This window comes from Pararge aegeria, chromosome 11 (genome assembly GCF_905163445.1).
Source record: "Pararge aegeria chromosome 11, ilParAegt1.1, whole genome shotgun sequence".
NCBI lineage: Eukaryota > Metazoa > Arthropoda > Insecta > Lepidoptera > Nymphalidae > Pararge > Pararge aegeria.
Genome location: NC_053190.1, coordinates 17500525 through 17513700, shown reverse-complemented (window position 1 = coordinate 17513700; position 13176 = coordinate 17500525). Strand labels below are relative to the sequence as shown.

The 13176-nt window shown below is 37.2% G+C and overlaps 1 protein-coding gene across 7 annotated transcripts in view; it reads right to left on the bottom strand.

Moving 5' to 3' along the window:
• The window catches only part of LOC120627573 (nesprin-1), a 233921-nt gene extending 220790 nt beyond the window's left edge, over positions 1-13131 (bottom strand). For all 7 annotated transcript variants that reach the window (XM_039895576.1, XM_039895578.1, XM_039895577.1 and 4 more), the window contains exon 1: positions 12951-13131. The gene's annotated coding sequence lies outside the window, so the exon portion shown is untranslated. The remainder of the gene's footprint in view (positions 1-12950) is intronic.
• Positions 13132-13176: the final 45 nt, after the last annotated feature.

Genomic DNA, 13176 nt, shown 5'->3' with positions numbered 1-13176 from the left:
GTGACAAAAATGGTTAAAATTTCGAATATGTATATAAGAAACAGTGTAAAAATAGTGTAAATGACTTAAAAGATGAATATAGTAAACTGACATGTTAAAAGCAGAATGTTAAATATTTATGTAGAAGGAGAAGGAAATAAAGGAAGATCAAACAGAAGAAAGATGGATTTTGTAAAAGAGTAAAAGTATTGAATGGGAAGATGGCATCTAATAAAAGCTAGTAGAAGAAGTAGATAAGTCCGGCTGACCCCATTTGGGATAAAAGCAAGAAGAACAACTAGAAATCGGAATAGTATGCACTATAGTAGATTATTAACGCTACTAACGCTATTAACGCTCGTAATCAATCTAACTAAAAATCTTCAGAGGGAATTTTAGTAGAGCTATCCTTATCTTCAAAGAAGAGTTGGAAAATAGGTAATTTAAATTTAAACTGTCATCTGACCATTTTAGATTAGATTGATTATTAATTTCGGGCGTAAAACTGGCATACAAATGGTATATAGACAGAACTTTGGATAGCCATAATACGTAGTATTAAAATGTGAAGAATGACCTATAGGGCATCCTCACCATGGGATTATTATTACGGCCAACCATATAGACACAAAAAGGCGGGATTTGTTTTTCATGCAGCTAAAATTTTAGAGATTAATAAATAACTCTACTACAAGATAGTTCGTGGACAAAAATCTTAGTAATTTATGTATTGTCAAAAGTTGATATATGATTATCCTTCGATTAAAATACGAGAATTTTAAAGTTGTAGAAACTGAAATGAATAAATTACTTAAGGTGATGATATACGGCGATGGGCAAATTGTTAACTTGGAATTTTAAAGACTACGGAGGCGAAACGTAGGCGGTGACTAACAGCAAAACGACCAAATTACGAACTCAAGGAAAAATGGGTCAAATAAACAAATGTACTGCAATCGTTCTTTTAACGATAAAAACATCATAGTTGCGTGTTTTCTTAAAAACATATGTAATAATAGGAGTTATGAGAATTTTGTAAGAAATGCATATTACCTTACTAGTGATATACCACAATTAAAATTCAATCGGCAAAAAAAGATATTGCATTGACTTTTACCTCGTTGAGTTGGGTCGTAAGATGACACAAACTGAATGATGGCGCCCACAGAAAATTTATAAACCGATTTGAAAAAATCATTTTTTACTTTGAGACGGGCTTAAAGAAAATTTACAGAAAAGGAAATTGTAGGCTTGCAAAGGCGACCTTATTACTAAATAACTAAGTTTACTGTATACTCCTTAATGTTTCTTATTAAGTAATTTTTATGTTTCTGTAAAGATTCATGATACAGTCATTTAATCAAGACACACGGTAGTGTGTAAGCCAAGTTGCAGCCTAGAATAAGGAATGGAAACTCCTGAGATTAATGTCTCCTGTGAAAAATGTCTAAAAATCGCCATTTTTTTCTTTTGACTGACATATTTGAGCAAGCATAAACCTAACCTACTTCTAGATGACTTAGAAAGTTGATCTCAATTCTTTTTTCAGCGGAGCCGACTTCCATCCGTATTCTTCATTTGGAACTTGGCATAATTTTTTTACATAAATTATGTTTTTGATGGGATTTCTCTTTCTTTGTCTCTTTTTATTATTAAATGTATGAAGTTAGTCTTTGTATCTAATTACTCTCTATATTAATTTATTTAATAAGTTATTTAAATAACATTCCCTTTTAACTTGAATTGAACATAGCATACGATCCCAAGCCATAGCCTAGAAAAAACTTCCTAGACTTCCCGTCTTCGATACCTAAGTCAATTGATCAAAGCTATTATTAGCATCCGTAGCTCTGTTGCTTTAGAGTCTCCAGTGATACAATCGACGAATTTAGACGAAGAAATCACTCCAGTCGTACAGACTACAGCACAGATGATCTACGGCTAATTTTACACTTCTAATATCGAGTGTGATGATCTCTTGTCTCTCGCTGTTTACTTCTTTGCGTAGGCGTGAGATTCCATGTCTTTTTAATTTGAGGACGAAGTGTATGACATGAAAAAAACGGAAACCTTATAGGATAATTTGGTTGTCAGTCTATTCGTCTGTCTGTCCGTCCATCAAAAATCAATTTCAAATTCAAATATTCTTTATTCATGTAGGCCTGACACAAGCACTTATGGGGCGTTCATACATATATGTTTACATAATTATTGTTAAGTGTTGGTGACCACTACGTTTGCCAACTTAAACCTAAAGTTGAAAAAATGCCCTGGTCTAAGAAGAGCTCACAGCAAACGTAGCCGGGTATTTATTTTGCTATCGCCATCTCACCATCAATTAATATTTAGCTATGAAGTGATAGTAAGCTTTTTTTATCGTTTAAGTAATCCTTAATATTATTATCGGATTTTTCTATAATCCTACGGTGTATGTAAGCTTTGAACTTGTTCGGAGCTATCTCAAAGATTTCATGCGATAATTTGTTACAAAAAAATAAAAATGCTCGTTTTCGCTTGAAGGAATTACAAATTTTATGTAGCTTAGTAAACTGCGCAACGAGTTTATTTTTACTTCTAATAATAATATTAATTCAGTCCATTTTTTATTTTTTTAGGTATATATTGAAGAAAATTCACCCATTCCGGCCACGGCCTGGTGGGTAGGGTTGCTACCAGTACAGGGCAGACCAAGAGGCATAAATAGGAAAATCTTGAAAGCAGTTTCATTTTTGTGCCATTTGGAGTATAGACTCGGACCTGGGACCATGGGAACCGCGGGGGTCTTTTTAATGAATCGTCAAAAAGGATTAACGGTCTACCGGTGATCCTAATTGGTCAAATAAATAATTCAGCCATTGAAAGGTTATGCCGCCAGCTTCTTAGGTACTGTGCCTCGCTGCGGTGGTTTCGAAAACGTATTACATTTTCTTTTAGAACATAGGGTTTTTAATTTTTTTTTATTCAAATTTACTATAAATTAAATCAAATAAAGTTATTATTTCAATTTTTCATGAACATAAATTAAATTTTCAAATAGGTACTGACTCATCTGTCCGACACACTCGATTATTTGAGTAACTATTAAAGCTATCGATTTGAACTCTGTGACAATTATATATAACTAGCTGTTGCCCGCGACTTCGTCTGCGTTTGATTTTGTTTTTTGATGTGGCATTAAATTTAGTTGTATATCTAAAAAAAAATTAAAGTATACGGTATCGCTAAGCCTTAAATGAGGGGTTTGCTGATGTCCGCCGAGGAGTTCTGTCCTCTATCTCCAACCACAGTTTGGCCAAAATTAAACACATATTATAACCTCTATTGTACAAAAAAAAATTTAAATCGGTTATAATTTGTCGGAGTTATGGTGTAAAATCGTCAAACACTCATCCCCTCTCCAAAGGAACCGAGCTTAATATGGGGATAAAAAGTATCCTATATTACTTCTAACACTTCCAAGAATATGGGTACAAGGTTTCATGAGGATCGGTTAAGTAGTTTTTGCGTGAAAGCGTAACAAACAAACTTACATCGACATTTATAATATTAGTAGGGATACCTAACGCTATTGGAATAAAAAAAGAAAATATTTTTTGTTCAATTAAAAAAGGAGAAAATTGGGAGTTTGAAATTTCAAAGATAAATTTAGTGGGTAGGGTATTTGCTATACAGAGGGTCTGTACCTTCTACACCAGATTTCATTTCTTATCCATAAAAATGTTTGATTTACAGTACAAAATCCTCCCTGGCGCAACAGTAAGCGCTGTGAATTTAAGTAGGAGGTTCCGGGTTCGATTCCCGATTTGGGAATTTATAATTTCCGAATTTTCTCTAGACTGGCGAGAGGCTTTGGTCGTGGCTAGTTACCAACCTACCGACAAAGAGGTGTCGCTAAGCAATTTAGTTTTCCGGTGCGATATCGCGTAGAAACCGATGAGGGGTAAGACTACCATACTCCCTAACAGGTTAGCCCGCCGCACCATGTGAGAATGTTGTAAAAGGCTAACTGGTTAATACGACTTCTAGGAATAACGTTAGATGCTACACTTCAATGGGGCCCTCATGTAAATAATTTATCGAACATGCTCAGTTCTGCTGCCTATGCGGTTAAGAAGATACGCCCTACTTTCTACCGACAAAGAAACTGCTAGGTTGGTCTATTTTAGTTACTTTCACAGCATTATGTAATAATGAATTTTATTAGGGAGTAATGCTGCTAGTAGGCCCGGTAGGCAATGTAATCTGTTGAAAAGATGGGAGGACGACATAGCGAAAGTTGCGGGTAAGACATGGAGTACTCTTGCAAGGGACAGGTGCAAATGGAAAAATATGGAGGAGGCTTAAATGTTCTAAATTAGATAGTATAAGTACAATAAGGGCAATATATTACTTAGTTAAGAAAACATTATAAATAGAAAATAAGAAATTAGGATTAAGAAAAATTGTATTTAACTCTATTATATTTAGCCAGTAAGGAATGTAAATAAAGCTTTATTATTATAATGCTGCTAATATAAGCACTATTTTCGTGCTGCAGAAGCCTTCTTGGGTGCTGCAAGGGTCCGAGAGAGTCATCATCATATCATCATGGACGTCCACTGCTGGACATAGTACTTTTGAAGGGAGTTCCAATTGCACGGTTTTGTGCCGCTTGTCTCCAGCGGCTCCCCGCGATAAAAAATTAATATACTCGTATGTGTACAAAAATATTTCTAAATTTAAAAAAAAATGTGACAGCAATCATTTAAACATTAGTAAGTAAACTTTTAATATATTAGGTTACATAAAATTCATAAATCGTTTAAAGGAAATAACATACTATAAACTGCCCATTGACATCTTGGGAAAAGCTCAAAGTTTGTATTAAATGTTAGCTTAAAGTCCGTTAAAAACCTTAGAATGACACGGTAGCAGTGGCGTGCATAGAGGGTATGCACAGGATATGCAGATGATATAAAATGAAGAAAATCTCCAGTATGAGTAATATAAAACTTAAGGATAGTCTTTGTAAGAGCTATAAAAAGCATACCCTTAAGTATTTTTAACTCGTACTGGAGTTTTTCTTCATTTTATATCATCTGCATACCCTGTGCATACCCTCTATGCACGGCACTGCTACCGTGTCATTCTCATGTAATGTACGCATCAAAAGTGCCATCTACGGGCCTACTTGGACAAAGATATTTTTGACTGTTCGGAATATCAGAAAATGACACATCTATTAGTTTGAAACATGATTGTTTTGACTAAAGAAATGTTAAACAAAACACGCATTGTTGCGATACGAACCGCGCGCTAAAAATAAGCGTTACGCCTAAACGCCCTTGGCCAAGGCGCTAAGGTTGGCGCCCACCGGTGCGTCGGCGCATGCGCATGCATCGGACTATTTTGACTGATCTTCGGAATAGCTGAACCAATTTTGATAGCACTCCATTAAAATTTGGGATTATTCTTATCGGTTGCCCTGCTCCCTCCTTTCAGCAGGGCTAGCATGGGAAAGAGACATTTTTCTCCCGGGGATAGGGGCGACATTTTATCTTCGTTTACAGATTTATCAACTCACCGAGAATTGGTGGGTGAGTGGAAATAATATTCAAATAATTATTAATATAGTTACATTTTTGTTGTTTATAGTCGATAGACTATAACAGGTTTGCCCATAATTTTTTGACCGCCGACTGGCGCAGTTTGCAGCGACCCTGCCCTCTGAACCCAAGGCCGTGGGTACGATTCCCACTATTGGAAAATGTTTGTGTGATGAGCATAAATAAATAAATAATAAATAAATAAATATTATTATTAGGTTTAAAGACTTGATTATTCAAAGGACAGTGTTTTACTTACTAGAGAACTTAAAAGTAATATTTTTTTATTTTATTTCGATTGGATGTGGCTCGAAATACCTGAATAGTTACAAATTTTGAAACTGATTTTCCAATTTTTCTTAACAACTAGTTTTTGATTTGAATCGCTTTAACGGTTAAGAGTTTCCCATAATGTTCTCAAAGCCCAATGTGAAGTGCTAATCCAAATCCAAAATGCTAATGTTACCTACTGTGAAAATAACACTGTTCAAAGCATTCTGTCTGTACTAGAGTGGTCTACGGGTGAGGTATTCTCAAAAATTCAACAAATCGAGAGTGTAATATAATAATGTTTTTTTTTTTAAATTACACTCTGGACTTGTTACTTGCTTTAGAATGCTTTCTTTTTTAGAAGGCTGTTAGGGATAAATAAAAATGTATGCATCTATACTGAGCCAGTTCCATATTCCACCGAGAAGAGTCGGCAAGAAACTCAGCAGATTGGTCTTTTTCAACATCATTTTACAGTTTACAATGAAAAAATAAATATGTAATAAATTTTCTATCTCGTTAGAGATGAGAGCGGAGCCTGCTTCCAAGCTGCCTTGTCGTTAAAGTAAAAGTCAAAGTCAAAGTCAAAAATATCTTTATTCAAGTAGGCCCATAGGTGGCACTTTTGATGCGTACATGAGAATTACGCGGTAGTGAGATGATGGCGATAACCATATTCGTAAACTTAAAACTAAAGCTACGAGGGTTTAGTGTTTTTTTTTTTTGTGTTTTGTGTATGTCACCAAACAACAAGTAAGAAACAGGCAATACACTATGGACACCTGTCTGTCAATCCTCCTCAAAAGAGATGACCAAACTCAAGACAAATAAAATAGTTTCATATAATATACGGAAGAGAAAAGTTAGGATATCAATTGAAATCCAAAAATAACAGTGACGCTCAAATTGAAGGTCTTGACAACGTTTCTGAAAGAACTTCAGTTCAGTGTTTGGTTAGAGGCTGGCTGTTGGCCAAATGAAAAAAAATTACAAAGACAATTTGTTTCTGTATTTTACAATTGGGGTTATTTATTCCACGTATTTGGAAGAATTATTACTGGGTCGGTGAAAAGGAGTTTTTTCGCTTCCGGCATTTTGAAATTTGACATCGATTTGCGAACCTAAGTAGAACAAATATACAGCTTAGACCAAGCTCGAACGAAGTCCGATTCCGCGCTCACTTGGAAGGTAAAGCTAAACTAGCTTCCAAAAAGCTTGGTGTGCTCAACAGAGCAAAACGTTACTTTGCGTAAAAGCATAGACTCCAGCTCTATAAAGTTCAAATAAGACCTCACATAAAGTACTGCTGCATCTTTTGGCTTGGGCACTTCTTTACCAACTCCTTCCATTTGGATACAAAAGCGGGCTGTTAGACTGGCGGGAGTCCCTGAAGAGATTTTAGCTCCCTTTGTACGTTCTTACGGGTCTATAATGAAGAGTGTTCTGAAGTTTACATTGATACCTCCTTCCCTGTTCTCTGACAGTAGAAATAAATTCTACCCTCATCATCTGGATGCCTGGTATTCTTCTACTATTCGAAACACCGGATCATTTCTACCGCGCACTTGCAAATTGTGGAACAATCTCCCTTGTTTTTCCTCCAACATACAATCTAGGGTAATTCAAGGGGCGGATAAACAAATTCCTTTAAAGCCAGCAATGGATCGGTGGCTCCTCTGGTGCAGCAGATGTTTATTTGCGGCGGTGATCAATTAACATCAAGTGACCCACTGGCTCGTTTGCCCGCTATTAATATATATAAACACTTGTCTGTCCGTGACTCTATGCGGGAACCCAACAAATACTTCGTCATTATTATAAACCCATTACCGACCCACCACAGAGCGCGGGTCTTCTCTCAGAGTGAGAAAGGTTTGGACCATAGTCCACCACTAGCCAAGTGCAGATTGGCAATCTTCACACCCCTTTGAGAACTTTATGGAAACATCTTGGCAGTAGCTTTTTGTGATAGAGCTCGACCGGCGAAGTATTTCTGCCGCTAAGCAGCATTGTTGCAATGCTGTCATCCGGTCTGAAGGGCGTGGTTGCCGGTGTAGTAGACACATGAGACTAGCACCTACGCCTCAGGTTGATGGACACAGGGCGGCAGTTTGCAGAACGTGTTCCTTGCATGCCCTGCGAAGTGTTGTTCTTCTTTTTTTTTTGAAGTTGTACTTCTTTTGGCGCGTTAGGGCAAAATGATGAGAGTAAATTTTTACTCAAAAAACCGACACCCTGAAGTTAGCTATAAGGTTTGACAGTGCACACTTTCAATTGTCAAAGTCTGCGAGTGCATTCCGATAATTCCATTTTAAAATTTTAATGTTGGTTGTCCGATGTCTATGTCTATTAGAATTCCAAATTTAATTATGTATATTTCTTTAAATATATCGATTTTTTTTGTGATTATTAACTAAATAACTAACTGATAATGCGTTATAATAAAACTTTCAATGTATTAAATACCTTTTTCTACAAACGTAGAATAAAGCGAAAGATAAAAAAAATTATACGCCAAAGGAGTATAACTTCTAACGCGTGTACATAAGTACACACACTTATTTTTTATACCTCTATAAATTAGCCCTTGACTGCGATCTCACCTGGTGATAAGTGATGATGCAGTCTAAGATGGTAACGGGCTAACCTTTTAGGGAGTATGGTAGTCATAACCCTATCGGTATATATCGGTTTGCACGCGACATCGCGCCGGAACACTAGGTTACATTAGCGGCACGACTTTTGACGGGTGGTACCTAGCCACGGCCAAAGCCTCCCACCAGAACAGATCAGAGAAAATTTTCCTGCCAGGAATCGAACCCGGTGCCACCTACTTAAATTCACAGCGCTAACCGTTGCGCTAGGGAGATAGTTGCTCTATTTAAAGGCCACTTATAAGGGGAACCATATACTTGGTCCATCAACTATAAAAAAATCAAGTTTGCAGGTCGACTTGACCGTTAAAGCAAGTGACATTTTGATTGTATAAATCAAAAAGGCATAAAATTCTGAAAAATTAGAGATTCGTGTCAGGAATCGAACTTGTTTCCCGTGGTAGGCCGAGGTTCTTACCACTAGGCTATCACCGCTTCTAGATGAAGTAGTGTATCTATGTAACTACATAAAACTGGAAAGTTATGGAGGTACTTACGCTACGATACTACTCAATAATTTTATGCAAAAAGATCAAAACCTTTTTTATATTTTTAATTTAAAGACTTCATGCCCTTGATATTATGATTAACACTTCATTACGGTTTCTTGATTTATAAGAGCGACCTAGTTCCGACGTAATATTGTGTTAACTTGCGCTAATGTTTGAAGTTTGGTCTAAAATTACGGACCTGTCTAAAATACTGACGCAGTGACCTGAAACTTTTATTGTGAATAAAAGCTATACCCATACCTACTCATAATAAAACTGTAACTTTTTTAAATATGTATATCGATATAGAACCCAAAACATTTTTTTTTGTTTACACAACAAGTATAATTTATAAAACTTACTTAATTTAACTAATATCTGAATTTTTCCAGATTTATGTAAGAAACCTAACTACTATTTTATGTACGTAAATTAATACAAAGTAAAGTAATTTTTGTTTTAATATTAATGTTTATTTAATTTAATTTAACAAATATAAACTAAAATAAACTATTTAAAACTAAATAAAATCTTAAACGTCCTCGAAACCACCGCAGCGAGGCACAGTTCCTAAGATGCTGGCAGCATTGCCCCTTTGGATGGCCAAACTAATTTTTTGACCCGCTCTAGGATCACCGGATGACTCGAGAAACCTTTTCGATAATTATTTGAAAAGGGCTCTTGCTTCCGGACCTCGCGGTCCAAAAGTCTATACTCCAAAAAGTACAATTTTAATATTAATTTTAAAATTATTAAGGGTATTTAAATTATAATTACCAAGGAAAGCATTGTCTTTTGGGAGCAATATAGAGCACAGTAGAGTAAAAAAACTATTTAGAAAAATATACCAAAAGAATATCATAAATCTCAAAAAACTTTAAAAAAAATATGTTGATTAACATACACTAATTTACTCCTCATTGTGAACACACTCATCATCATCATCATCATCATAACAACAACCCATTACCGGTCCACTACAGAGCCGTAGTCCACCACACTGTTCCAGTGCAGATTGGTGGACTCCACACGCCATTGAGAACATGTAGAACTCTCAGACATGCAGGTTTCCTCACAATATTTTCCTTCACTGTTGAAGCAAGTGATATTTTAATTACTTAAAACGCACATAACTTAGAAAACTTAGAGGTGCGCGCTTAGAAGTCGGGCTCCTACCCAATGCGCTATTACCGCTCTCACCATTCTAACGAGCTCAAACTCGGTGGGTCCAAGTTAATTTTAAAGTATATTTTCTAACCACCAACTGACTCCATCATTAGACCTGTAAGCCTATTTATTCCCTTTATAAAATTACCATGAAGCGCACAAACTTAATTTCAGGAATAATAAGTATTTATATGGAGTTACACGAGATAAAAATGGCTCAATCTCAAACTCAATCGGCCGCGAGGAATTGGTTAAAAATATTTATAATAAAACTTTCAACAAGGCACGATCGGTGCAAATTTATAAAAAGCTTGTAATAAACACACCCTCTTTAATTTAAAAGGAAACTAACGCATTACAGACAATACAAACAACGGAAGTCTACACCCCAACAGAATTGAAGTAACATTCCTAAAGCTCCAACGAAAATCGATAAAGAAGATTTCTTGCTGCTCCCTGTGTCTAGATTTTGTGGCGGATGTCTCCTAAGATGACGCAATGCAGAGAAGCCTTTTTGCCAACGCCTCGTTTAATGCCTCACACTCCTGTTCTCCTAGTATTCATTTTCAAGTTCACAATGTTACACCGGCTTTTGGTTAATCTGTCAAACTTCCCAAGAGTTGGACAGTGATAGATTAGCACTCCCTCCTTCAGTCATACTACTCATGTCAGAGTTTCGTGACCACTTCTTTTATAGTAATAATTGACCAAGCAGATGGCCCACCTAAGTCGAAAACTATAGCCTCACTCCTGTTCCCCTAGTATTCATTTTCAAGTTCACAATGTTACACCGGCTTTTGGTTAATCTGTCAAACTTCTCAAGAGTTGGACAGTGATAGATTAGCACTCCCTCCTTCAGTCTTACGACTCATGTCGGAGGTTCGTTACCACTTTTTTATAGTAATAGTTGACCAAGCAGATGGCCCACCTAAGTCGAAAACTATAGCCTCACTCCTGTTCCCCAAGTATTAATTTTCAAGTTAACAATGTTACACCGGCTTTTGGTTAATCTGTCAAACTTCCCAAGAGTTGGACAGTGATAGATTAGCACTCCTTCCTTCAGTCTTCCGATGGCCCACCTAAGTCGAAAACTGTAGCCTATAAACCAAGCAACACTTCAAAGAGGATGTTAGGACCACTTTTTGCAAAGTGCCGCCCTGTGCATTCACCTGAGGGGCTCGCTATGCCTCAGGTGCTTGTAATTACACCAGCAACCAAACCCCTCAGACCAGAACACAACAATGCTGCTTAGCGTGAGAAATAAACATGTCGGTATTACTTTCTCGGACCAGCTCTGTCATAAAAAGCTCTATTACTGCCATTCCTGTTCACGATGTAGCGCCATCTCATTCTTTCTCCAGCTACTTGGAGGCTGGAGACGTAAGGATTGCGGCCATATACCTAATGTTTTCCTTTCGTTTCTACTAGTCGGTTTAAACTATCTCCGTCTTTCCAAAGAAGGCCTATAACAGTTTCCCTGAACGATTTCGGCCACGGTGCTCAAACTCCACAGAGATTTTCTAATTAAGTTGGAAATAATAAAAAAGCACAAAAACAGTGTTCCAGATCAATTTCAGCCACAGTGGTGCATCGACAGAGCGATTTTCTAATCTGTGAATCAGCGACAATACAGTTTCCCTGACTGATTTCGGCCAAGGTGATTAAGCAGAGATTTTCCAACTACGCAGGAGATAATAAGAGTGTACGCAAACACAGTTGTACTCTCTATTCCCTCAGTATCATAGTCCGATGGGACGGCATATGGCAGCTCCGACACTACCGGAAAAAGATCAGGCGAAGAAGGAAGCGGCTATCTGAGACCGGGCGTGCATCACCGCCAATTTCCCAAACCCAATACTATTCCCCAAATCGAACTCCAGGATCTCTTGATGCTGCAATCGAAACTTCTACCCACAAGACCATTGAGGCAGGAGAAGAAGTATATAAAAGCAAGTTCCGCTTACCGCTACTATATTGAACCGGATATATATACCAACAATACCAACTCCTTCCGTTTGATCGTATTCGGAATCTATAAACTCGACTTGTTGTCAATGCCAAACAAACCAGCAAGTTAAAAACTGAGCCAGAGTGACGGCGCTTTGCCTACTCTATCGGCTCTATGGTAGGGAGTTTTTCGGAGAATGCTTTTAATTTATATCACCTTCCATAATCTCTGATTTGTGTACCACAGAATCAAATTTCACCACCTGTTAGGTCAGGTATATTTTTCAAAACTATGAAACCATTTTCATTATGGTACGTTCATAATGAGCTAATTTGATCAATAGGACACAGTAATTTTAACGTGAATGTTCCTGCTTTCATAGCGACGTTAGTGATTATCTTTGTCAGACCCCCTCTTTTATGTTTAATAATGCATTTTAATGTATTTTCCGTTTTTCTATTGTCAGTTAAATGTCGTGAGGATATTGTAGCCTTAGACGGCCGAACTTTTGTTCCCGCGATGTTACTAAAAGTAAAGATCTAACATACTGAAATAAAAAAGCAATAGATCTACAGGGAGCGTTGATTAAAAACAATTAGGGAACTCTAGACCTAAATAGACACAGCTTCAAAATTCCTGAGGTTAGGCAAACACCGGGTATTTATCTAAATATGAAAGTAAAATGAAAATAAAACACTAAACGAGGGTATGACGAACGCACTGAATCATTCTGGAACGCGTGCGGACATTTGAAACCCAACACTCGCGACTACATAGCTCCAGGAAGCACGTGCTATAATTTAAACTACAGGAGTGCAGCGACAGACTACAAATAAAAAAAACAAAATTACTTTACCGGTAGCGCGGAGGTTCGAAAATCCACAAATCACTTGCACTGTTCCACGTTTAAAAAAAAAAAATCGAATTCACTCACGCGGCGCGTCCCAAATAGGGATGTATTTTTTTTTAATTCACGCCTACCAAAGTGAAGTTTCGGTGCCTCGCGTTCGGTCGCGATGGTTTTGGGAATGTCGACGGCAGCTGTCGATGGACTGAGGCGGGCGGGCGGAATCGTCCGCGCT